General features: G+C 50.2%; 1 long non-coding RNA gene across 1 annotated transcript; it reads left to right on the top strand.

Annotated features, from left to right (window-relative positions):
• The first annotated feature begins 585 nt into the window (after positions 1-585).
• Positions 586-22,530, top strand: LOC103923515. The gene is made up of 3 exons (XR_663934.1): positions 586-718; positions 12,808-12,999; positions 21,549-22,530. It is a non-coding gene; the product is annotated as an uncharacterized LOC103923515 (long non-coding RNA).
• The last annotated feature ends 4,510 nt before the right edge of the window (positions 22,531-27,040 follow it).

Raw genomic sequence — 27,040 nt, 5'->3', positions numbered from 1 at the left:
TCCATATCTCGGTTGTTTGGCGACTGTGTGTAATGTGCTTGAAAGTGTCAGTCTAATTCTCCATGGACAGACATCTACACCACCAAAACCGCAAGGGGAAGTAGCACTGATTTCCCAAATCACTGGCAATCTTGTTCTAGGCTGAGCCTCAAGCAGAAGTCAGGCAAGGAACAAATTAAAGCTGCACTCTTTTGGGAAATGGGCAACTCTTGAAAAGCCTCAGATTCCTGGCCTTGGCCCTGTCTCCATAAATCATTTCAGCCCTGGACTCAGCTGGGAGCCCAAAGAGCCTAGAGAACAAGTTGCTGTCCTCTCTTCCCATGAAAGCCGGCCTCTAGGGTCAGCACGGGAACATACTGGCAGAGCTGTATTCGCTCTGCAGAGAGAAAGAAATCATTCTCCGGGAAATGTTTGCTGCGAGGTTTTCCTAGCAATTTGCTGAGGGGTGGGCTGGCTGTCCCGACCATCATTGGATGACATTTGGATTCATTTCTTGTCAGGCTGCCAACGGCGTGCTTGGTGCCGTACGTGACATCAGGTGATAGTCAGCTTCATTGCACATACACGCGGCGCTGGCTTGTCACTCAAATCATTCACACCGGTGCCGGCGGAGAGGTTTTTGAGGAGCAGTTCGGATCAGAAGAGAGGACGTTGCTTTCCGTCACGTCTTGGTCAGCGGGGCCGGGAAGCGGGAGTACGGAGAGATGCGTTTGTAGAGGTAAACGCAGCAGGGAGGCTTTCTCTTGCCTCGGGTAAGCGCCGTCTTTTCACATCCCCGAGCATACAAAGGGCCTTCAGCCCCACGCAGGAGGCAATCTCTGTGTGCCGTCAGCCGCAGACCTCAGTTTACTTCTTGTTCCTCGGTTAGTCCTCCGTCCCCTCCTTGTCATCACGTATCAGGCTCTTAAGCAGCTGGGAGGCTTTTCCTGAGGCACTGAAACCGATACCTCCCTGCAGACGGGCAGGCGAGGAGCACAGGAGAGTGCCGCGCTTGCACGCAGCCGGCCCCAGCCCTGCACTCCTTTGGGAAGGGGTTGGGTGCTGGATACGGAGCTGCTGGAAGCAGGAGCCCAGCTCAGCCACCAGTACTCAGCACCCACGCAGGTGTCGTCCCCTTCCCCACCCTGTTCGGATGTGCGAGGCTGGAGATACCCATCCTCGCTGGTATGCATGAGATAAAAACCCAGTGCTTGCAGGATTGGGCCCACCACGGCCATGCTGTAGGGAGCCCGTCCATGCATGGTGAGAAGGAAGGGGAAGCCATACCTCTCTGCAGGACACCCTCCCCGTCTCGGCAGCCCACCCGAGGGCGAGTGACTGGCACGCAGCGTGCCGGGCAGATGGGCTGACAGCGGCATCCCCGCGCTCTGCAGCTGTGTACATATGGCACACATGTTTCGGCTTGTGTCGGCTAGCTCTCCAGATGGCAGGAAGGGGTGGGTTGTTTTTTTCCCCAGTTCTTGGTGGAGGAAGAGCCGACCGCAGTCGTTTCACACAAGGAGAGACTAATCCAGCCGTGTCCCTGAGCACTTAGCTGTCCCCGACTCGCCTCCGAAGCCGGGGCCCCCTCAGAGGTGGGAGGTAGACAGGCAGCTGCTGGCTCTGGGAAGCTGCCTGCTGTTGGGAGAGACGTGTCATTGCCATTGTGCTCACCCCTTGGTGTCATGGCCACCAGGAACGAGGATCTCCCTCTCTCTGTATCGAGCTGCTGCCTTCACCATAGGGCCATAACACTGAAGTGGGACTGAAGAGTAGATACTCCTGAGGTACAGCTCTTCCCACCTAGTCTCGGCACTTGTGATCTTCAGCTACTCAGTTTGGAAGAGATTTCGCCCCTTCAGTCCCCCAAGCATCATTTGTCCAAGTGATCCTTCCACTGACAGTGGATTCCTGAGGCTAACAACGTAGTTCCCCGTGGAAAACACTCGCTTGCTCTAAAACACTTTGCAGTGGTGGAGATACTTCTGCTATACTCTGCTGACCTGCTGCTGCTGCCTTTCTGGGTGTCCCTCCTGGGTACTGCTCCTGTCCCCATGGCTGGGCAGCTCCTACCCAGAGCACTGGTCTCCTGCCCTTGGATGCCCTGGCAGGTGCTGGTCAGTGGGTTCTTGCGCTGTCCCAGCTGCTCCAGGACCCCCCCATAAGTGACATGACAGGTTGTCACTTCCATCCTTTTTCTGTCCCTCTCCCTGCCATTGTGGGTGGCCAATGAACCCAAACATCTTTGATGCAGACAGAGATGTAGCACCAAGTTCACAAGAACCCAGGGTCATCTCCTCCTCCATCTGAAGTGCCCTTGTGCTGGTGGATGTTCCAGTTCATGACGCAATGCAAATGTTTGGAGGAGACGAGGTGCAACAACAACACTGCACATCTTCAGAGCAACTGCTATCCAGGCCAGGCCACGGTTGCCAGCAACACTGATTCCTTTTTTTATCTGCAAGTTCCTTTCAGCAGCAAGAGTCTCTTACTCCAGCGCAACCCAAGTGTGAAACTGAACCATCTTAATGTTTATTACAGCATGGACTTAGCCACCAGGTTTGTTCCTGGAGGCCTTGGCCAGGAGGAGGTAGTGCTCTCCACCATTAGGCTGCAGCGGGCACCCAAGCAAACCAACTCCCACCAGTATATTGCACTCACAGGAGTTGCAGTCGAGCTTCTCAGCTGTGCTGACAGACCCTAAGGTGGCAGCAAACTCTCCCTCGATGGACAGAGACAACCACAGCAGCCTTCCTGATCTGGAGCCTGCCTAGGCTTGCACATCTGGTTTCTCTCTGGAGCACTGCTGTCCAGCTCCTCCTCAAGAAAGCGACGCATCGAGCCACAGTGAGCTAGAATCTGTGCCGGGAGCAAATGTGTCCACAGACATTTATTTTCCCTTGAAGTATATTGGCACTTTTCTAAATCTTTTCACCACTGCATTACTAGGGCGCTCTCTGCCTTAGCAGCTGACAGCCTCCCTCTCCGCACTCATGTGGGTTCTGGAGATATTTTAGGGTTTTATAGGGCTTTTTAGCTGCTGGAGTGGAGGGGTTTTCCCCCCTCTAGCATCCTTTCACTTTTTGCTGCCGGCATGCACGTGGCTGCTGTGGCTTGTTGTTAAATCAGTGCAGAAAAGACCCTGCTCGCTCCTGCTGGGCGCGTGGTGGGACGTCAGGAGCAGCAGCCTCAAGGCCACGGGAGGAGGTTGCATTGCTGCAGGGTGGGGTGGGGGCAAGCTGTCTGCAGGGGTTTAAGGGAACAAGCCAGGCACTAAATGCAGGCAGGACCTGTGGCTTGAGCAGTGCCTTAGCCACAAGCCGGTGGAGGCTGAGACTATTCTGGGGATGCATCGTTACGCGCTTCACCCTGTTTGTGTGTCATCCTAAAGGCAGCTGTGGTTTGTCACCTCTGCAGGCAGGACACCGTATGCGACCGGTGTCTCTGGCGTGTCCTTACTGTGCGGTGGGGAGGCTGAGAGCTTTTCCATCACCTGCTGACATCTCCCAGCCCTATTCCCAGTGATTCATCCCCCCCCATGATCCCACCAGCAGGAAACCCTAAGGTGCCTTAAAAACCAGCTCCTGAAGACAAACTGCCCGTCGAGCTCCCTGGGGGTGACAGCCGGGCGGGGGGGATTGGTCCTGCTCCATGATGGCAGTTGGAGAGAAGCCGCTGGGCTTCGGGAGAGCTGGAGCATCCTCCACACGTTGCTCACAGCATGTGGTGCCAGCGCTGTGCGTTGTCATCGAGCAGCACAGCGTTAACCGGAGCATCTCGGTGGTTTCAGCCAGTCTGGGGTGACGCTTACGGTTATTTAGAGCCTGGTTGGGGCAGAGCAGGGCGGCACTGTGGTTTAACAGCTAAGGAAGATGACAAAATACTAGCCTGAAGCAATGCAAGGGGAGAGAAAATAAGGGAGAAACCAGACAAAAGGACAAAAATCCTGAAAACAATGACTGTGTGTCACCAAGAACGGGGCTTGTTTGCTCCCTTGGCTGCTGTCTAACTGATTTTATCCTCTGCTACAAATCCTGCTCCTGTTGGGAGGTATTTGCTCTGCCTGCTCAGCCACCCCAACCTCTGTGTTTTCTTACGGCTCCTGCTAAAATCGGAGGAAAGAGTCTGCTTTCCTCCGTCGGGCTTTGAATCCAGCCTCCGCTCCCTGCCTTAATCCATTCTCAAATTCCTCTCCGGGCTGCAGTCCCCATGGTGGGAAAGTGGGACACTTTATGGTACCTTGCAGCAGACCCCCCCAGGCTCTTTGTTCCCGACCTGCATCTCCTTTGGTCCATGCCATGTGTGTTCACGAAGTGATATATCCCACCCTGGTCCCAGTTTGCACTGTCCCCCGTGCCAAGCAGGGATGCGAGCAGAGCCACACATGTGCTGCAGGAGGGTTGTGCTCCTTGCAGCTGGCCACAGGCTCGGGGCAGCTCCTGGGTCTGTGCAGCGATAGCAGGGGGGTTGAAAACCCTGTGGTGTCCAGCAGTGGCCGGTGACTAAAGAATCATCAAGGCCAAGCTGGGGCTGGTGTAATGCCATTAGCTCCAGTGGAGCTTGTTCTCCTATTCCCCAGGTGAATTGGACCTCAGAGATGGACATGACCGCTATGAAAATGTCACCCAAAAAAGTGTTTCCCCGCTATAGTGCTTGAGGGTAGCCCCTTCTAGAGGAGATTTTCTGTGCCCAGTGGCCCTGGGATTTCTCCTGTGATACCCCAGTAGTCCTCTATGTAGTTATTATTTTGGGAGGTGGTTCAAAGAGCCTGCAATAAGGTAAGAGCTTTGCTGCAGCCCAGCAATGTGATATTTTTCATGCATGATACTGAGAGTGTGTGTTGCATGCCCTGAGGATGTGCAGGAGGCTTTGAGGGTGCAAAACGTCTGGGGATAGTGCAGGAGGACTGTCCAAAACGGAGCGGAGCCAGGCCTGGGGCAGCATTAACCAGACTGCCGTTTGGAAGAGATCCCTGGGGTGAACTCACCCAGCACCACACCTAGGTTTTGTTTGGAGAAAGCCAATTCATTCGCTCCAAGGAGTGAACTCATGTTTCTGCAATGTGAGCGATGGGGGAGCCAGGAGCTGGGAGGGAACTGGGAGCTGGGTTATTTGACAGCGTGGACCCACCCGAGAGGCGAAGGCGCCTCAGTCAGGACTAGTGCTCCCGCCTGAGTGATGCTGCTTTTGTTCTTGTTGGCATTTTTAAGCTAGGTTTGGTCCCTGGCTGGATGCTTCGCTGCCTGTGGCAAGGCAGGGATGAGGCTTTCTTTCAAGCTGCTGTAATTGCTTTGCTAGCACAGGGCTGCCCATTCCCCACCGCTGCAGTCTGGTGGCAGGGAAACAAAAGCCTCCCACACCCATGATATAAAATAGCTGCCCATCACTGGAATAGAGCTCTTGCAGAGCATCTGACACAGTGACGCCCACAGATGGTCGAGGGAGGTGATTCTGCCCCTCTGCTCCACTCTGGTGAGACCCCACCTGCAGTACTGCGTCCAGCGCTGGGGCCCTCAGTACAGGAATGATACGGACCTGTTGGAGCGGGTCCAGAAGAGGGTCACAAAAATGATCAGAGGGATGGAACACCTCTCCTAGGAGGAAAGGCTGAGAGTGTTGGGGTTGTTCAGCCTGGAGAAGAGAAGGTTCCAGGGAGACCTTATTGTGGCCTTTCAATACTTACAGGGGGCTTATAAGAAAGATGGGGACAGACTTTTTAGCGGGGCCTGTTGCAACAGGACAAGGGGGAATGGCTTTAAACTAAAGAGGGTAGATTCAGACTAGATGTAAGGAAGAAATTTTTTACACTGAGGGTGGTGAAATGCTGGCACAGGTTGCCCAGAGAGGTGGTGGATGCCCCATCCCTGGAAACATTCAAGGTCATGTTGGACGGGGCTCTGAGCAGCGTGATCTAGTTGAAGATGTCCCTGCTCATTGCAGGGGTGGTTGGACTAGATGATCTTTAAAGGTCCCTTCCAACCCAAACTATTCTATGATTCTCTTGGGTCCTTCTCCAAAAGCACTCCCCTGAGAACCATGCCATTTATCCACAAAGCAGGATCTGGCATTGCTGGGTTCAAACCCATGCCATACTGCCCCAAAGGTCCAGTTCAGTGTAGTGAGCACCAGTGGCATGGAGGAGCCATCGGTGGAAGCTGGCTGCTGCTGTGCTGTGGGCAGAAGGAGGGGTATTTGGGGACCAGGGCCATGCAGCAGGCTCTGCTGCTGCACGTGGGAGTAGTCTTGCACGCAGCAAAGCTGCCTGTCTGGTAGCTGCAAGTTGCTTGGTGGCTCTGAACCACACCCCATCGTTCCCCTGGGTCCTGAGTTCAGGCACTCCATGGAAGCTGTCTACTTCCATGGTGCTGTTACTGCAGTCGCCAGATCCACCCACTGATAAACAACTGCACTGAAGGGGTCTGGCAGGACTGTGAAAGGACATCCCAGCAATGTTTGCAGGCTTTTCCATCATACAGCTGAATAAATCATCGTCATCCCACCTGGGATGTTAGGAGGACTCAGGGCATGTAGCTGTCAAGAGCAAGGTAGGGAAGCCAAGTCCCTTGCTGGTGAATCTGAACACACCAACCAGCCCATCAACCAACGGGTCCCCTGAGAAGTAGGAGAACACATATGTCTTCACCTCCCCCCCTGGAACTGGGTGGAAAGAAAAAGGCTAGCTCCAAACCCTTCCCAGACACACTCCACAACGTAACACATCTTGAAAACAGGCGATGATCTTCTGGACAAGGCCTTCAGCTTGTTAAGGCTGTTACTCATAGAATCACAGAATGGTTTGTGTTGCAAGGGACCCTTAAAGATCATCTGGTCCAACCCCCCACTATGGGCAGGGACATCTCACTAGATCAGGTTGCTCAGAGCCCCATCCAGCCTGACCTTGAACGCTTCCAGTGATGGGGCATCCACAATTTCTCTCCTCCTCCTCCTTCTCCCAGTAGCTTTGTAGACACCAGCCCTGGAGATACTTCGGGATGGTGAGAGAGAGAGGTTTCCCCTGTGTTCAGGACCGACAAGCAAGGAACACCAGCAGTCCTGCTGCCCCAACCTGCCGCCTTTCCCCCAAGGTGCCTTAACTCCGGGAAACGTCTGACTCACCTCAGGGTGGAAGGAGGGATGTATGAAAGCCAGAACTATTAAGCACTGGACATTTATATGAACCTTCTGGAAATCTTTTTGGCAGGAGGCGCAGCACAATGAGACAGTGCAGTTGCGCTGTGTGTTCGGACACAGGGAAGAGGCAGCCAAATGCTCTCCCAGGGGGGGCCGTAATGTGTTTTAACTCCCAGCATAAAAATAAACCAGATGAATTAGCAGACAGGTAAATTCAGCAGCTTATTATGGCATGTTGTGGAGGAGCTATCTGTCAGGAGGGCTTAGCTTATGCTGTATTGCAAACACGGATGTTTCTCTGCCTTGGAGCCACCCCGTCTTCCCTGCTGTACCCAGGGGGCCCAATTCTGCCCTGCGTGACCTTCGTGTGGAGGGGATCTGTGCAAGTCTGTGCTGCTAAGTCCCGTTTCTACCACGATAACAGAGAGGTCTGGACCCTCAGCGCCTGATGCCCTTCTTTCTTCCAGCATTTCATGCAGCGTAAAAGCAGAGTGGACTTGGCTTTACACACATTATCTGTACAGGTCCAGAGGGTGTTTATAGAAATTGTACCTTGTTGATAAGGACAGAGCTACCCGGCCAGAAGCTCAATGGTATGAACTGGCTTAATGCTCCTAAAGTCCATGGGATGCTCCTGGTTGTTCCCCGCAGACCCATCATGGTGAACATACCCTGCACCCTCATACGGCAGGGGTGGTTATTGTACCCCCTCACCCATCTTTTTCTCTAGTTGTTCCCCAGCCTCATCCCGCAGTCTCCTCTCCTGTGCCCTGGGTGAGAATCAAATCTAAGACCATGTCTTTGGTGGATGACAGTGACCCTCCGGGGAGCTGCAGCAGAGCCCTGCCTTCCTCAAGAGGGCTGGCTGCAGGCCGAGTGCTGCTCCGGTCAAGTGTGCGGCAGACTTCCCACGGACTTCAAAGGGAGCACCTTTGGTCTTCCAAGGGCGCTGCCTCTGAATCACAGACGTCAAGGATGGAAAAGACCTGTTAGGTCACATCCCGTCCTACCTTCCTGCCAAAGAAGGGCATTTCTGCACAGGAATATGTCTCAAGAGTGTTCATCTTGCGTTGCTTCAGCCCCTGCCAGCCTGGGGATCACTGATAAGACCCATGAGACTCTGCAGAGCCCCTCGCAGACACAACCAACAAACATCCTCTGGCTGAAGCTCTGGTTCCTGTTGGTCCCAGCCCACTGCTGTGCTGATCTCCCAAAGCAGAGGATGGTGCCAGTATCCTTTCCTTTCTAGCAGACAGCTGCATTCCTTTGGATTAGTGTGAAATTTCAGTTGCAGTTCCTTCCTAATTCCTTTTAATCATTGCAAATATTGCAGGCAAGATGGTGAGCTGCGCTGCCGCTTGGCAGAAATCAGTGAGGTCAGATAAGGGAAATATTTTCATTAACTGCACGGGAACTTGAGCTCTCCCCTGGTTCCCCCTGGCTCTGAACAGACCTGCTCAGCTCCCATCTTCGCAGCTCTCCCACCAAACCACTGATGTCTGTTCGGCTCGGGCGTGATGAGCAAGAAGGTGACAGAAGGAAAGGGCTTGGTGCTCACCAGGGGCATGACGGATGCCTGCTCGCATTACCTCCTGCCGAAAATCTGTGTAGCACAGACCCCGTCGGAGCTGGGAGTGTTACACCTGCGTGGCCACACCAGCATCAGGCATTTTTCCCATTTCTAAGATGCTCGCTCTGGTTCGGGTTGGATTTTGAAGATTTCGTGGCATCTAGGTGTGTCATAGACACCCTTTACTCCAGCGTGTGCAAATCTGTCCCCTTTTCCCTGCTGGCTTTATGTTAAAGAAGGGATAAAACCAAAGTTCACTTTCTTTCCCCCCCCACCTACTGCTTGGGGAAGCTTTGGATCTGGATCTGAACTAAGTGGTTCATTCCTCTCTCAATTTCCCATGTTTAATTCAAAAGGAAACATTAAAATGGCAGGAGCTGAGCCAAGACAGGGAGGATTCATATGAAATAGTTATTCTAACACTGTTACCATGGCAAAAACTCTTATCTCCTAATGTTGGTGCCCCGCACCCATCACGGTTGTATCTGAGCTGCTCGACGTGAATCTCTTCCCGTGGACGTACGGGGCAGCTCCAGTTTGGACTTCGCTGTAGCGTGTGGGAAAAGCGTTGTGTAATCCTAGTCGAGGGTTTTGTCAACTGTGTTAGCACTGAGATCTTTCTTGGAATGTGTAGCAAACGTCCTACAAAACAGTTTGGTTTTTATTTTGTTTCTTTCTTTTTTTTAAAATAAAAACAAAACACAAAAGAAAGAGAGCAAAACAGATGAGGAAAAAAGACACTAGTTTGCCTTCTTGTGTTGTAACTGGACAGCGTCTGTGCATCAGCCTCAAGGATTTCGTGGTCTATTTTCCTTCCACTCGATTTAACTTCCTTCTTGCTCTAATTCTGAAATTATTCCCACATTTCACTGAATCCTTCCAATTTAGTTTCCATCTTGCTTTGGTCTTTCACGCTGCTGTTTGATCTGGGATCTCCACTGTTCTTGTTACATCGGTGGCGAAAGAGACTTGGGTGTTTCTGCTGCCCGAAGCTCTTGCTTTCAAAATAACTCTCGGCTTATTGCATCTGGGGGCCAGGTATTATGGTCTGAGGGCAAGTGCCGTTGGCGGGTGCATAATGCTGCCAAAGAACTGAAGGCAAGGATTTGGAGAGAGATTTTGTCGGGCAAAAAGAAGCCCTTTGTGCCACCAGACTCAGCCGTTTCCAGCTACCTCTCTGATTCCCTCTACCTCTGCTACCCCCTCTGCTCTGGAGCGATGGGGACAACACTTAGCTTTGCCTTTTCTTTGACTGCCAGCTTTGCAAAGAGGGTCTTACAGGGTGTATCTTGAATCGCATGGGACACCTAGTGCTGTTTCCAACAGGAGGGGCCTGGAAGTGGCTCTGTCCCTTTCGGGTTGGTGTTACCAGCAGAGAAGTTTCTGCTCCGTGCAACTGCCACTGGAGGTCAACGCAGCAGTGACACTGGGTATTCCCAGAGAATAAATAGATTCCCTGCCTCCTCAGGGGTATCGGTAGTGGATGATGTGTATAGAAAAAGGCCCTTTGAAGTTTGTTGGCTTGCTCCTGGAGAAGTCGGATACTGCTGGCCACCTCGGCTGTATTATACAAGCCAAATGGCCCATAGGGCCAACAGCATTAAAATCCAAATGCTCGCGGATAAGGGTGATCCAGCCGATTGTAGTTTGTTTGGATTTCCGTAGGTATTATGGCAGAACTCCTCCCCAGGAGCGTTTGAAGAAACTGAGCAGCTTGGACAGGCGTGTGGATTAGCGATGGGTGGACAGGCGGGGAACAGTGGGTAGGGAAAAAGGGCTGGTTCCTGCGGGGAGGGATGTCACAGGTGGACAAACCAGGGTCTGACTCCGAGCTTAGCTCTGCTTTGAGCAGGGAGTTGGGTTGGAGACCCCAAAGGTCCCACCACCTGAAATTGTGACTGTGTGAGCTGTGCTGCTGAGAGTGTTCATAAATGACCTGGAAAGGTGGGTGAGCAGTGAGATAGGAAGTTTGCTGACAATACTCCAGCAAAAGGTATGGATACTTGCTAAAGGTATGAAGGATAAGAAGAACTACAGGGGGACCTTATGACTCTGAGTGACTAAGTAATAATATGGCAGATGAAATACAATGTAGATAAAGTGAAGTGGTGCATATAGGAAAAACCATACCAGATTCCACGTACAAAATGATAGACCCTGAGCTGACCATTATCTCAGATGAGAGAGACCTCAAGGCTTCTGTACATGGTTCAATGGAAATCTCAGGTCAGTGCCTGGTAGTGGTCACAAATTAAATCAGGAGTGATCAGAAAAGGAATATTAAACAAAAAAGAGAACGTCAATATCTGTTAGATAAATACGCAGAGCACCCACAACATGAATACTGCGTGTTGTTCTGGTCCTTCCAGCTCTGAAAGGACATGTAGGACTAGGAAAGGTTCAGGGAAGAGCAGCAGGGGTGATCGAAGTTATGGGATGGCTTCCACACAACTGTCAGCTAAGGAGGTTCGGTCTTTTCCTTCTGGAAAAGAGGCAGAAGAGATGATGGAGGGCTAAAAATGTGTGTCACAGAGGAAATGAATAAAGATCCATTGTCCTGTCTTCTAGTACAAGAACTGGGGAATCTCAAGTGAAGACAGAAGGAGCTAAGTTCAAAACAGTCAAAAGGAGGGCTGTGTTACATACAATGGGGAGAAAACTTCGCAAAAGGATGTTTCAGGTGTTAAAAGTTGAAAGGGGTTCAGCTTACTGGACCAAATTCATGGACAAAAAGATCTATCATGGGTTGCTAAATACAGAGGATGCACATCTAGCTGAGGTTATAGAGCTGATGTTACTTGGAGCCTGGCAGAATACCTGGGGAAATACTATATATGCCTGCTTCTCCCTTGGCATCTGCGTGTGACTGCTGTGGGATTTGTGGAGGGGATGAACCCGTCCTACCTTATGTAAAGTCAGGGAGATCACTCCAGGGATGAGCCTGGCTTTGTGTCTCTGCAGAGAAAAGAGAAGCTGAGGCATGAGCATGGCAAGAAGCATTAAAAAAAATCTCCAACCATAAGCAGAGTGTGACATCCTAGAGAGATGAGGAGGATGGAGACTGGTACGGAGGCAGATGGTAGAGGGACATTGAGGCATCCTAGTGATTGATGTAGCATGAAAACTTAGATTGACAGGCGGTCAGACGACCTGAGTGGCTGGGATGGATTTCAGGTAAACGCCTGGCTCCAGTTTCCCGTAGGCAATAGACTCTTGTGCATTAAAGGATGAATTTTAGCAATTTTGCGAACTAGCAAACAGGGCCCCAAGCCTACTGAACTCAGAAGAAGATCTCTCTTTAAGCTAGATATGTCGAAGTTGTGCGCCTAAAATTGAGCGTATACATAGTGTTTTGCTGGATCGCGATCGAAAAGCAATCAAACCTTCTGCAGCAGGAAACATACACTGTTCAGTTATTTAGACACATGCTGTTTAGTTTGAATTGTTTGAATGTTTCACATTACACTAGAAATCTTCAAGGGTAAAGAAATAAACCACCCAAGATACGGCCAGGGCCCTGAACCAGGCTCTGGTTTGGTCTCTTCTGGGAGGTGAGGTACCGTCATGGGGTGTTTCAGCAGACAGGAATTACTGCCTCCGGGTCCTGCTCCTATAACAGTATCGTGTTTTTGCACGGGCTAGAAGTCACGATTGATGCTGTTTGAGCACAAAACCACCAGGTTGTGAGATATTTGCTCATACTCCCCTTATTGCCTTATTCCGCAAGACCTGTGATGGCATTGGAGCTACTTGCAGGGAGTAGGTTACTCAAGACGAGTAACTGGGTGGCATGGGGGTTGCAGGTTTCCGAGAAAAACAGGGCCTCCGAGAAGCGAACTGAAAGGCAGGCAGACGTCCCAGGCCGTATCCTGCCATCGCGTTTTAAGCAGAACTGCCCCGCTGAAATCAAGAGGCTTCGTGCTGCTTTCATCCCCATGGAGATCAGCGGGGGAGTTCTTCTTAAAAACCTGTTGGGACCATATGGCCTTTTATCACTAGAGTTCCTATTTATGTTAAAAACTGCTAAGAAAATAACCTACAGTTGTTTTGTCATGCTTCAAGCAAGATATTTTGTTTATCTGGCCTAATTTTTAATCTATTTTTTTTTTCCCTGTTACCCTTTCTAGGTTCCCTGCTATTCTTATGGTCAAAAGTTGTCCAAACTGGCCATCTTGAGAATAGCCTGTAACTATATCCTTTCCCTGGCCAGACTAGCAGACCTGGATTACAGCGCTGACCACAGTAACATGAGCTTCTCTGAATGCGTGGAGCAGTGCACTAGGACCTTACAAGCAGAAGGAAGATCTAAAAAAAGGAAGGTATGTTACAGCCCCCCCCCCCCCGCCCCCCAAATAACGGTAAAAGTTACAAAAGGGGAAAAAAAGAAAAAATCCAAAGCGGTTTCCTTCCTTTCTCAGCCTCTTGAAATTTTCCTGATTTTTCTGTCCCTTGCCTTTCTCTCTCACTTTTTCTCCTCCATCCATCTGATCTTGTAATAACCGCATTCCTCTCTAATCAAAAGCTTTTCTCTCCTCCCCATCCTCTGCGCCGGGCTCTTCCTCTCGTTAGTCGCCCATCGTGTGTTTTAACACAAGTGTGATCCTATTAGAGTCATCTTGGGGCTGTTATTTGTTAAACCAAACCAACCTCAAGTCGCCTTTTGGAGCCCATAAAACACGGCCGCCCGCCTGTGTTTTCTGTTTTGTTTAATCTAACACTTATCTCCGAGAAAAATCACCCGACAACAAAAAAAAAGTAGCTAATGGAGACGTTGTATGTATAAACACATTAGTAAGATGTATGACCTGAAGGACATGTGGGTATCTTGAGGAAACAACGTTAAATCTAATTACGCCTTGCATTCCTTTAGGTTACTTAACACTGAACCAATTAGGTGAAATCATCGTCAAGCGGCAGGAGGAGGAAGCGGAGCGTTCTGCCAGTTTTCCTCTCGGAGAGTGACATGGGTGAATTAAAAGAGTGATTGATGTCTTTGTTCGGGCTTTTATGACAAAAAGAGTTTTGTAAACTTGAATTGAACTTCCCCCTGCTTTCTGGGCTCGCTTGTCAGGCAGGATAATAAATCAGCAGGGTTTTAATGGATGAATGGGCAGCTAAGCCGGGGAGCAGGCTCCTTCCCCAGTGTCATTAAGGTCTGCCTCCAATTCGGGCAGGTTTCCTCACTTTTCCTCCTCTTTAGCCCAACGAATCATCCTGCAGCAATTCAGTTTATAAATAAACACAATAGCACACTCCCTGTCGCTTCCTCTCGCTGTCACGGGCTGTATTTATGCCCCCGGAGCAGCAGTGCCAGGCGGAGACGCGGCACCGCTCGCCCACGGCCGACGGCACTGGCTGAAACTGGGAGGTGCGGGGGGAGCTCCTGAGCCCGGCCCGAAATTGGGGGTTCATTGTGGCATCCATAGTGCCGCAGGCGGTGGTGTCCCAGGGACACTGATGTGATGCCACCAACCCTAGGCAAGGTGAGAGTTGGGTCTTGGGTCCTCTCCCCAAGTTGAGATGGGGGAGAAGAAGAGGATGAGCATCCTTCTTGGGGCTTCAGCAGATCTCTGGGCTGGTGTTCAGGCTTTGGGTGCCCGATGGGCTGAGACCCATTGTCTTGGCTTATGTAAACCAATGCAAGCTTAAAGACAGAATACACGGAGCCAGATTTCAAACAGCTCCAAATCCCAGGGTGTTCACATCTGAGGGCTAGGGCTGGGCCCATCCTTAATTAAAAAAATAAATTAAGAATTAAAAGCCTTCCATTTATGGCATTTGTTCTCTAAAGTTCGCTCCGGAGCGGACGCATGGAGAAAAGCCCCGAGCCCATCGAGAGCGCATGAACAATGAAACTCTCACGGGGCATCGGCACATCCCGCCTCCCAACAGGCCACCGCCAATCCGCAGAAACAGCGTCACTGGGAGAAAATCTGCCTTTTCTCCACGTTCTTGAAGGACACCCACCCCAACCTTTCTCCAAAGGCCCTCTCCAAAAAGAAAGCTGGGCTTTGTACCTGAGGCAGGGTCTTGGTCCCTGCGCTGCCTTGCTTTTCTTTCTGGAAAGTGTCTTGCAAATGCATTTCTGCTCTTTGGGAAAGTCCAAGTTTAGGGCAGCCCAAGAGCCTGTGGATTCCCCTGGCTGATATCATTTTATTTCCAGCAGTATTTGCTCAGGTGATGGCAAGAGCACATTCAGCTGATGATGAAGCCAAAACCAGTAGGTACCACTAAGTAACACCAGTAATTCCCAGCAGATAGGAATGGGGATGCAAAGCCTGGGTTGGGAGGACTCATCTTGGTATCTCCCTTTCTCCTTGAGCCAAGCAAATCGATGGCATCGTGAGCACAAGGGAGGGAAATGCAGTTGTCAGAGGGAAATTATAGATCCGGGATGGCTGTGCAGGGAAGATCCGAGCTCTGGATGTCAGGTGGTGTGAAGGGATGTCTCTCCCAGGGGGTCTCAGGCGGGCGGCTGGATGAGGATACAATGGCTTGGCCCAAAATCACCACACCCTCATTAATTTTGAAATCGGCACGTTTTTCTAAGCTGTGTGTGTTTTTAATAAGGTCTCCGAAACCACTGCTTACTGAGCAGTTCCTCTGAATTATCAACTTTGGGGTGGTTGTTACATTTTTGTTGTTGTTTTTTGGGTTTCCTTTTTTTATCCTCTCTTAAAAAAAAAATCACAGCAAGCCCGAGCACAGACCTCCGCTCCTTGAGCTCTACCGTTGGGTCCACAGCACCCTTATCTCCTGTCATCTCCATTTTATTGTGTCTCTGCCTCTATCGCTCGCTCTCTCAGCTCTCCGATTGCGATGTGCTATGGCACCGTGAGCTTTTCACACAAAAAAGTAGCTGGTTGGAGTTTGTTTTGGCAGGCAGGGGCTCCAGATGTTGCATTTGCTGGATTGTGCATTGCCTTTTGCTTTGTTTTTGAGGGCGAATTATCTGCTGTCCCTAACGTTAGCTTGTTGTTCAGACTTTGCTGTTGCAGTAGGAAATTTAATGGGTGTTTCCCCCCCCCTTTCCACTCCATTTTGTTAATTAGAAGAGTTGGCTTTAGCCTTTCAAACTTGACTAGGAAAAAAAAAATCCCTTTTCCAGTCCTAACTGCAGTTATATGGTAATTTTAGTTGTTGCGACTGAGACTTGACCGAGGGTGTTTGGTGATGGGAGATCTCGTTTATAAGCAGCAAAGGGGGTAGTTGAAGGGCTTCAAGTGCCTTTTCCTTTAAAAAAAAAAAAGCTGCATGGGTGGGTGGTGAATTCTGATGATAGTCTTCATTTTTTAAAGCTGCCTTTTGCTTGGTTATACAAGTGATCTGGACTAAGCCTTGTCCTTCACCATGCACGCAAGAGTCGCACCACGTCAGAGATTTGGGTTGCGACACCCTCAGCAGAGCCCCAAGTCCTGCTGGGGCCACACTGATGTCCTGGGAAAAGGCGGGGATCTGCTTTTGGCTCCAGCCGAGAGCATCTTCCGGCAGCGCTGAGGACGCGACAGCAAAAGGAGGTGGAGCAGAAAGGGGAGCCCAAGTTTCCTTATCCCTGGTGTACCCTGTTTCTGCATGGGACGTGATCCCAAGTGGCCAGAGGTCGTCTGAAAGCCTCACACGGATTTTGTAGGGTTCCGGGTCCAGCCTGCTGTTTGCACAGTCTCCTTTTGTAGCCTTTCCCCTCCCCAGGGCCAAATTCTGGTGCCCTGTAGGAAGGCGGCGTTATGGCTGGGGGTAGGGTTAGGGCTTTAGGGTGCATGGCTGGGTGCTCTCCCTGGAGATTGGTGTTTTTCTGGGTGCAGAGCTGTGCATGGCAGCCCCCCACATCCCCCAGCCCCACAGGATCCAGGCGCCAGGGCTACGGGCCAGACCTTACCTCCCCACCAGGCAGCACAACCACAGCCCTTCGGTCTACACAGAGCAGGATCCGACCACTAACAAATACCCTATACAACGCACCCGGCACCCAGCACTGAACAGAAAAACCCTGAGCGCTAAAAAAAAAACCAAACGCAAACTCCCGTCGCAAGGTTCATTTTCTTTTCCTTCCCCTCTCCTCTTTGCTTTTGATTAGCCCTCACGCTAGGCAGCAACATCGCTGCGGCCATGGGAGCTAAGCCGGAGCGGGGAGGGATGGGTGAGGGATTTTTTTTGCTTCATCCTCCCCCCGTCCCGGCTCTTCTGGCAGTCGCAGACTCCAGATGTTCGGAGCGCGAGCTGGGAAGTCCTGCTGGCGCCACTTGGGGCAGAGGGCAGGGGAAAGGCACGCGAGCTGGAACCCAGAGTACTCAGTCACTGCAGGACTTGGCGCATTCCCCAGCTCGCTGCTGGCACATTCCCCGGCTCTCTCCTGGCCATCTGTTCCAAAAAAACACTTTCAGAACCTCATCATCACTCAGGATACAACACTGCGAGCAGCTGTTAGCGAGGCAGAAGGAGAAAAAAAAAAAAACAAACCCACACACACACATAAAAAAAAAAAAACCCAACCCCAAACCATGCGAAAGGTCTCTTTGTGAGAGAGGAAACTGGGTTATGAATAACAGGCGAGCAGTTGGAGCTCAATAAAAGTTTTCGGCTGGAATTTAGTTTCTTGTTTTTGTGCCTGTGTGTGTGGATGCGCACAGACGCAAGGAATTAAAAATGCGCTCGCTCTATATATATTTATATATTCCCTGATAATTAAACGATATAGAAGCATACATAGAACGAAAAGCCACTCTATTTGTTGCAGTCTGCTGCGCTAAAATGGCTCACATTGTGTATGTAATTATTGCATTATATAAAATAGTTATTGTGGTGTTCTGCCATGCCTTGATGCCACCTCGTTGCTACTTTGCTAAAAGCAGAGCTCCCGCTGTAGGTAACACTTATTCCCATTGAAAAATTCAAAGGAGGGCACTCTGCGGGTGTATTTACTTGCAGAAGTGAACAAGTTAAGGTTTTATATTATAAAAGAGAAATGGTAGTGGCAGGCTTGATTTGTACGGCACTGAAACCGTTCGCTTGGAGCATATTTTTTCTGTAACACTGTATCATGACTCGTGATTTATTTAGACAGAGCCCTGAGATAAAGCCACAGCTCCCACCCCCTGGTTTGCGCAGATGATCCTGGCTGCAGGGGCTTGCTGTTATTGATCATCTGATATTGATTATTATAACACATTCGGAGCCAGCACAGTAAAAATCTTGATGATCTGCATGGCATTTCTTCCTCGCAGCTTCCCGTCCTGTGCGGGTTGGGGGGGGGGTCGGTCTGATAATAGGTTCGACCTCCCTTTCTCTGCAGTTTGACTTAGCAGAGGTTCCTCTTTAAAAATAGCTTCATTTCCCTGCTAGGACTTGCAGGCGAGAGCGGGCAGCCAGCCAGTCTGCTTCCCCACGGCCGCCGGCTCCGCGGGCCCCGGGGAGGAGCTGGACCACAGGAGAGCAGCGACCCGCTCCGAGCCGTCCGGCTGCCTGCGGGAGAGCGGGACGGCAGCATCCCCAGGGGAGGGGGAGCCTGGATCCACCCGGCCATGAGTTACCCCTGCCCTGTGCTAGCTGAAAGATTACGCACCAGGGGAACAGACCTGCTTAAAAATAAGGTGGCGAGGGGGTAGCGAGGCTGCGTAATAGCGCAGTAGCAGATTCCTGTGCTTATCGCTTGTGTTTGATACGTCCCTGCAACCTGAACCAGCAATTGCAAATGGGACACGGGTGTGAGGCTACGGGCTCATGACGAGTTCTTGAGCAAGCTTACCCAGCGCCGGGCAGGGAGGCGGCAGCAGCTATGTGCATCCCCGAGGGCACTGCACACCCTGGGTCGGGGGGTTGAGCATCAATACCTCAAAGAGCAGGACCGAAAGCTTTTCCTTGCAAAAGGGATGTGATGTGGGACCCCACTGTTGCATGGCAGCACCCCAAAACCCCCTTTGCTTTAAGGTGTGTTGGAGCAGCCGCATCGTAGCATGCAAAGGCTGGGGCCGGGGATTCGCTCCCACGGTGGGAGCAGGGTCCCAGCGTAGGCTCCGTTCCCTTTGTAGCAAGGCTATTACCAAGAATAGGGTAAGATCCACCCCACAGATATCAGGTAACTACGGCAAAAGGAAAATGTGAGTAGAAGAGACGGGAGAAACCCTGGAACAAAGGCTGACTCAATTCCAGAAGTGCTTTGATTTATAGAGATTGAAATGCTCCGGGATGCTGCAAACTCACCAAGGTCATTGGGCCAGTTGTCAAATTCAAGAGTCATGGGAGTTCTGATATTATTAGTTTAAAGCAGACCCTGGTTAATAAATCTGTCTTCAGAGCTCCTGGCTGGAGTGGAAGAAGGTGGAGGGGGGAAAGAAAGGAGCCTGTTCCCACCTAACATAACGCATGGCCAGCGTCGGGCAGCACCTGGGGACCAACCAAGCGATGCCAACAAGGTCTGCTGAGATCCTCCACCGTGTTGCAGAGGGATCTCTCCATTCCTCTTTCCATTTTCTTTGCCTTGAAGGTACGGCCCTTACCTGCCCTTGGCTGGTTTGCACATATTCCCTCTTGCCCCCCATGGCTGTTCTTCCCCAATTGCAAAGACTTCAGAGCAGAGACCTGCCGCTGAGGCTCCTCTTCCTAAAACCATCCTGCTTCCCAAAACCCACCAATGCTTTTTATCAGCATCGAGCACCCTGAGCTAAAGGGGAGGGTCTCTCTGAATGAACTCGGGAGGTGTTATAGCTCATGGTAATTTCTAACTGCAATCTCAGGTCCTGTTTGTTCAGCACTTTAAAGAGCACCGGAGGCACAAGAGAGGGGACCAGGGGCTCTGTGACTCCAGTGGCTTTGGCTTAGGGCATGAGCCTGCTATTGCTGGGTAATTCGTTCCTGCAGTGGAAAAGGTTTTGCTTGCTAAGACTGCCATTCCAGACGGGAACAGGGGGGATTTGTTTCTCTACTGTCTTTTAATATTAATGAGAGCGGTCATTGCTTCCCTCCTTTTTCTTCTTTTACGTTTTCTTTCCATGTGGGATAAATTAAACAACCGATTTTTCTATTACAGGTTATTAATATCTAATATTTATCGTTGGAAAATAATTTTAGGGGGTTCCTAACAAAATCATTTATGATACACGAGGCTGTTTGTCATTCTCCCACCTAAACCTCATGTATTCAAAATCCCAAATCCCAATTAAGGCCTTGAATTAGGGCAATAGTTTCTACGTTCTCCTGCTCCAAGCAGCACTAGGTAGTGTCTTACAGTCAGCAGAGACACCTCCTTATTGATAATAATTGCAATAACGAGCTCTGTTTTCAGATTTGGCATGTGCCAGATGTGAAGAGTTCATTATTGCTTATGTAGGAGAGCAACCGATGCGGGCTGGGACCGATGGAGTGACGTTTATCCGGGGACTTTGTTATCGCTGGGATGCGGTGGGATGCAGCCAGCCCACGGCTCCGTCCTGTCCTCCAGCAGAGCTGCACGGCCAAACACCTCCTCCACCATATCCAGATGTGCTGACCCCAACTCCAGGAGTCTGAGGTCCAGCAGAGACCAGCATTTCTTGCATGGAGGATGACCTGGGCCCTTTCAGCTAAATACTCTTATTGAGGGAAATCCTGATGGTCCTGGGGCAATCCTGTGCTTCCCAGGGTCTGCACTTCGCAGGAGGGGGTGGCAAGGTGGATTTTGGGTCCCCATGCCCCTTAGCCCGGCGTGGATGCTCAGCTGTGATGGTTGATCTCACAGGCAAATGCCCTAATGATAGTAATAAATAAAATTAAAATAAAATAAATAAATAAAATCGGTATCTTAGTAACATTTTATACCTTAATGTTACAATATCCAGTAATGGAAAAGGAGAGGCAGTACAGAAACAAAACGGATTAAGGAAAAAATGTTTTTCAGGCCAAGCTCTAAGGAGTTTGACCTTTTTAAGACTGTCAGAAAGACGGCTGACTGTCCAGAGAATTGATGACCGTGTCCAGAGGACCTTCAGAGGCCGTACTGCACCCTGAAAGGCTCTTAAATCCACTGGCAAAAAGCAAGAAACAGTGGTTGGACTCGGTAAATGGGATCTCATTTCCAAGTTTCTAATTCCGAAGTTACTTAAAGGAGGATTTAGGAGCCCACGTGATGAAGGCAGTTTGGACAACGGAGATGTGATCTCGTGAAAGAGCAGGCCCTGAGGATTTTACTGTTTTGAACTATGCTAGCAATTGTTTGTGGGATATTCGCGGGGCTTATTTTAATGTTAAAGGGGGTTTAGATGAGGCTTTCCCTGTCTGAAGCTGCTGTGCTTTGGAGCTGTGCATTTTCCAATGGACCTGGCCGTAATACTCTGTAGCTAAATGCAGTTACCCACGTACATCTGCCACGCCGTGACTCACAGAGGGGTGCGCAGGCACAAGGGACAGGTTGCAGTCCTGCAGGCTGAGAAGCCGTGCACGCAGAAAAGTAAATGCAATCACTAAAATACAGAAATAAACCCCGTATCCTACACAGATCCAGCTTGTCCCAACTCCTTTGCTTTCCCTCTGTAATCCTGAGATCGGCTTCTGAAGCTGAAAATAGACCCAAAAAGCTGCAGGCCTTGTCAAAAGCAGGTATTTGCCATAATTTCTAATTTTTTTTGCAGCAGGAGCTGGAGCCAGCACCTAATTACCTGGTTGCATTTCTTCCCCAAACCTTTCGCGTCGCCTCTCTGCCAGTCCCTCTGCTCTGTGTGGGCTCTGGCCACCGTTGTGGCACCTCCAGGTGGTTGCTCTGCAAGCCCAACTCTTGGCGAGTCCCATGGCCAGCGGTCCCCGAGGACACCCCAGCGTGTGTCAACGACGGTCGTTCGTGCAAGGAGCTGCCGGGATACCGTGCATTTGCTGTTCTGATGGTGCATCTTTCTCTTTCCAGGAGTAATAACCAGGAAGGGAGGATTCAGAAGAGCTTCCAGCCAGAGTTACATCTGTTCTTGGCAAAGGTTGCACGATCCAGATGAAGACTGCAAGCAGCTTTTTTGCAGAAACCCCTTTTCGAGATGACAGTTGGCCAAGGAACTTTCTTAATCTCTGGAACAGAAAGGAAAAAAGGAAAAGAAAAAAAAAAAAAGAAGGACAGGGATGCTTCTTATTGTTGTTAAGCCAGCCACCTTTTAGTACGTGCAATTTATTTAGCACTTTTCCCTTTGCTTAACTGGGAAATGTTACCCTCTCAGCTCATGTGTACAGTAATTTTTTGTTGTTGTTGTTGTTGCTGTTGTGCCAAAGATTTGATGGAGCTTCTACACTGTGTCTTATTTTTGCCTTAACGTTAAATCTTTGAGCCAAAGAAAAGTCAGAGGTGCCATTCAGATGGTGGCGAGCAGGCCAGCCAGCTGTCGGTGACAAAGCCGAATCTCTGAATCCTTCTGTGAGTCGCCTCTTATTTCTCCTGTCCGCACTTCTCTGCCTGCAGCCCTGGAGCCAGCATTCAGTGTGGGCAAGAGCTGGGACAACACCAAGTCGTGCTCCGACGTTCAGGTTTGCTTCTTTCTTTGAGCTACTCCGTAGTTCTGCCTTTTGGGCAATTTCCTGACGTTCCTGCCTGTGCGACACATCCACAGGGTAGAAATACTGACACGAAGTGAGAGCTGAAACAGGAGCTATGAATTTTTTTTTTTTTTAATAAAGAAATAAAATTAAATAAGCAAAAGCTAAGTGCCATGTAAAGCAAAAGAAAAAAAAATCAAAAGAAAGTTCAGCTAGGCAGAATGAAATGCAGCAAAACGATTCAGCGGGTGTTTCAGGTTTGTGTAGTCGTTTTTTCCGTGGGGTTTTTCAAGTGGTCAGAAACCCGTGTAATGCAAAAGCATTTGAATCCTATACTGTACCTTTCACTTCAAATTGAAGTAAAAAAAGAAAAGATTGAGAAACATTTGCTTGGAGTAAGCAGACTTTATAGGTAATGCAGTTCGTATGCAAGACATCTGCTAATGATGCGGGGACAGAGCTCTGCATTCAAGTAAAAAAAAATATGGGTTTCCAAACCAAGATTAACATATTTTGTTTCCCACTCAAGGGGAAAGGTTATTTACGAGGCCAGATTCGCATCCTGGCTACATCAGCATAAGTCAGGTTCCCGGGTGCCTGACTTACTCCGGTCTGCATCTGGCCGGGCATCGCCAGGCGCTGGGGAGGGCGAGGGGCTGGGGCGGGGAGCATCAGCGGGCAGGGGAGGGGAACAGCCTGTTTTACTGACATGAATACAAAACTGGAACTCCCCGGTGCCTGCCTGTTTATTTCCCAAGCTGAGCAATTGGCAGATGAACGCCAAGCTGGGGAGGGGGTATGCAAAACCTGAGCTCACCGGAGCAGGGTCTGGGTCTGGGGGGAGCCAGGCTGTGCGGTGACGGTCTGCTCGCTGCCAAGTCCCCTGGCCCAGGCGAGGATGGGTGAGCTCCCGGTGAGGATGCTTGAGGTGCCTTCTACGTGATTTCTGGGACGTGTGGGGGACGGCTGTGTCCAAGCCGCCTCCCAGGAGCTCATTATACTGCTCACCCTGGCCTCACCACCGGTCGTTATTAGCAGCCCAATAAAATACATTTTTAGATTGTCATTCGTATTTCTTTATTAAAGCACAGTTGTTAACCCTGTCTTTCATTATATACATTAAGACCAGCTTTTTAGCTTATAACAGGGAGAGGGGTCGAGCTCATGGACCGCAGGAAATACTCCAAGGGTGTTCACACCCATGTCAAAGGGGTGGGTGGGTTTAAAGTGCATTTGCTTTTGAGAACCGGCAAGCGGCTGGACCTCACGAATGTGGCCCAGCCACAGAAAACAGTGAGAGAAAGGGAACTGGAACGCAGTAAAAAAAAAAACCAAAAACCAGCATGGCAGGGTGACCTAAAGGGGGAACTGCGGTTTTTGTACGAGGCCATGCTGCCATTCTCCCATCTGGGTTTTGAGCAAAAGCGATGTAACTGGGGGCTAAGGAAACCCTGTGGGCATTTCTGTCTTCGAGCAGCGTCCAAAATTCATCAAGCATTTTTAATTTGAGAAATACCATCGTATTTTAGTCACGAGTTCTGCAGTAGCGCTCGGTTTCTGAGAGTTAATAATGATCAGTAAGGTAAGCTCTGCAGGGAAAGTCAGCAATACAATGCTGCTGATATTCTTTATTCACCCTTTTTTTTTTTCCTTTCAATTCCTGTTGATAGATAAGGAATTTGCTGCAAATACGTAAGTCACAAGCTGGGCAGCATCATCGGGTTGCAACTGGGGCTTTAGGTTATGCAATATTGTTTGTCCCCCTGATTAAGGAAACATTAACCCTTGGGACCAAGTTGCTTCCTTTACAGATTCCCAAATTCACTTTCCTTAAACATTCCGTGCTATTCCCACCCTACCGCTGCCCTCCGGTAAATGCAGGCAGAAAGGTAGCCCTTAAAAAGTTTTTAAAAAAAAAAGTTTAAGTGAACAAGCCTCTGGAAGAAGCTGCGTGGATGCTTTTGCATCCCAGTGGGAGGTCGGGTGAGGCGAGAGGAGCGGCAATGGCCATCCCTACCACTGCCCCGTGCTGCCCAGCCCAGCTCCACCAACGAACTCTGAGAACGACAAGGGTAAATTTTTACCAAAGGGTAGCAAACGTGAGTTTGAACACTGTAGCGGAGGTGACACTGCTTTCCTGACCAGGCATGTATCCGGGGTCAGCCGAGGTACAGAGCCAACCTTGCCTTGCTCCTCCCCAGCAAACATGACGAGTGATCCCTCTCCTCTGCCGGTAACAAGATAATGATGTTTGTGTCGTGCTGGAAAAGCAAAACAGCCCTCGTGCTGTCACCTCTCCGGGGTCAGCAGAGCCAAAGCCTTTGCTCCCAGTTGGCACCGGCCCTCAGCTCCAAGTCTTGGATGGGAGGGCACGGGAGCCCTTGTAACGCAGCCCCCGCATGGGATGTTTTGCAGGAACTCGGCTGACCATGACCCACCATGGGACAGAGGGGAGATGACATTCATTAGGCAAAGGGGATGCTGAGAGGCCAGTGGGATTTATTTGTGTTTTTCCCAGATGCTGAATGCCCTATTAAACCAGAAATCACACACCAAACCAGTAACATCGCCTGGATGTAAAGCAGTGCACCCCATCAATGCTCATACCGCATCCACTGCTCAGATGCCAGCTGCAGTGGGTGAAGGGCATTAGCATTTGCCCTTACTTCTGATCTAACAATTGCTGAGGGAATTTAGCGGCCAAGGAAATACCAAAGGTGAGGATCAAGGTGAGGATCATCTTAGGAACATGGCAACACCACCAGACTTATTCAAAGTATTGCACAGGATTTGCAGCAGCAGTCACCATCTACCTGCTTGTTAGATACATGTCCTCGCAGCTGCCAAGTCCTTCTTGCACAAGGAGCCCTGCCCTGCACAGCCACCTCTATATCCGAACATCTTCAAGCCAGGTTTTGTATCAGCTTAAGTTGCCAGGGGTTGAAACACTGTCTACAGAGTCTCAAAAATAGTGTGTAATAATCTGCCCCATAAAGCCAGATTCTTCTTTCTTTCAAGGGTTTTCTGTTGCTTGCGGGGGGTGGGATCAGCAGAGCAGCGGGGGAGCAGTAGGACCTTTCCTACTATTTCTACCCTTGAACGCTGAGCATGAAAACACCACAAGAGCAGTCACGCTGCGAAAGCACACAGCTCACTAAGTGCCTGGGCCTCTGAAAACATCCCTGCCTCCTTCATGTAAGTCAACAGCTCCTACTTCCCAGCCTCTTGGGCTCATTAAGCATTGAGGAGATAAAGCACGGGGCGAGCGATCAGTTCAGAGCCCCCACATGAAGAACCAGCCTCCTCTGGGCCGAGGCCCCTACAGTGGCGCTGCGCCTGCTTGAATCCCAGCCATGACCAGGCCAAGCCCAGGCAAAAAGGAAGGTGGGATGGACCCCAAAAGTCTCCGTCGACCTGGGATGGGGAGCCCTGGCCACCACGCTTGAATATTTTCTACTGTGAAGTGGCTCAGCTCATGCTCTGCTGTGTGTCTCCATCGAGGGTGGTGGTATTACTTTGGCTTTATGCTGATGCAAACTCATGCTGGCCCTTTTTATTGGAAGTAGCTCTTCACAGACCAATGCAACCACATTTGCATGACAACTCTTGCCAGACTCAGGTGAGCATCTCTATCTCCGTCAACTCATGGGTTGAGATAAGAACAGTTTAATAATTGAAATAAGATTAAGAATAATAATAATCATAATAATAACAATAAAAGAATGTACAAAGCAAGAGATGCACGATGCAATTGCTCACCACCCGCCGACCGATGCCCAGCCAGTCCTCGAGCAGTGGCCCCCCCGGCCAGCTTTCCCCCAGTTTATGTACTGAGCATGACGTCCCATGGTATGGAATGTCCCTTTGGCCAGTTTGGCTGTGCCCCCTCCCAGCTTCTTGTGCACCTCCAGCCTTCTCAGTTGGTAGAGCATGGGAAGCTGAAAAGTCCTTGGCTAGTGTAAGCACTGCTCAGCAACAACTAAAACATCGGTGTGTTATCAACATTATTCTCATCCTAAATCCAAAACACAGCACTGTACCAGCTACTAAGAAGAAAATTATCTCTATCCCAGCTGAAACCAGGACACATGGACAGAAATACTCCCGCTTGGGCTGGCCCATCAGTATTTCCATGGCCAGGTAAAATGGCTTTGGCAGGCTCGTCCTGGCCCTCATGGTTCCTGTTCATTGTCCCTGCTCTAACCGGGGTATTTCCATACTGAAACAGGATGGCACAGGCAAAGCGAAGACCTCCGCCCAAACCAACGTGGCCAAGTGCAAGCCAAGTGCTGTCAATAACTCCCAACCACATGCCCCTGAGGACATGCCTCAGGGCAGACCCCAGCCTATGTGTTTTTCTCCTCATATTGTCAGTTTGAGGTGCTCTGGAGAGGTAAACAAAATTCCCATTAACCTAGGTGAGGGTGGTTGACCCTTATCCTGTTGCTGTGGAGAAAGGAGGCTTGACGTTGCAAGTTAGTGCTGTCAAAAGTACTGCTGGGATGCTGCAGACAGAGCCCAGAAAGCAGTTTAACCTGTCGGCAAAGGAAACAAATTTCAGCCTAAACTATGTAGCAGATATAAATAGGTAGATGTTGAAACAGAAGTCACTGCCTGAACTTTTTGATAAAGTGGTATAGGGAAAAAAAGTCCCTGCTGCATCTGCCCTCCACCTACCTGCCCTCCACGCCAAGGGCTGAGACGATGCACTTCAGAGCGCCAGGATGGCAGTGCCTAAATCAACCCATTAACCAACGTGCATCAACCCAAATCACGCATAAACCCATATGCATCAACCCAAATCACTCATAAAGCTGCATGCAAAGGTCAGGACTGGCCTTGCACCCCTTCTGTGTCATTAATCAACACCACACCAGC

Source organism: Pygoscelis adeliae, unplaced genomic scaffold (assembly GCF_000699105.1).
Source record: "Pygoscelis adeliae isolate BGI_AS28 unplaced genomic scaffold, ASM69910v1 Scaffold209, whole genome shotgun sequence".
NCBI lineage: Eukaryota > Metazoa > Chordata > Aves > Sphenisciformes > Spheniscidae > Pygoscelis > Pygoscelis adeliae.
The sequence above is the reverse complement of the archived record's forward strand: the minus strand, read 5'-3'. Positions and strand labels throughout refer to the sequence as shown.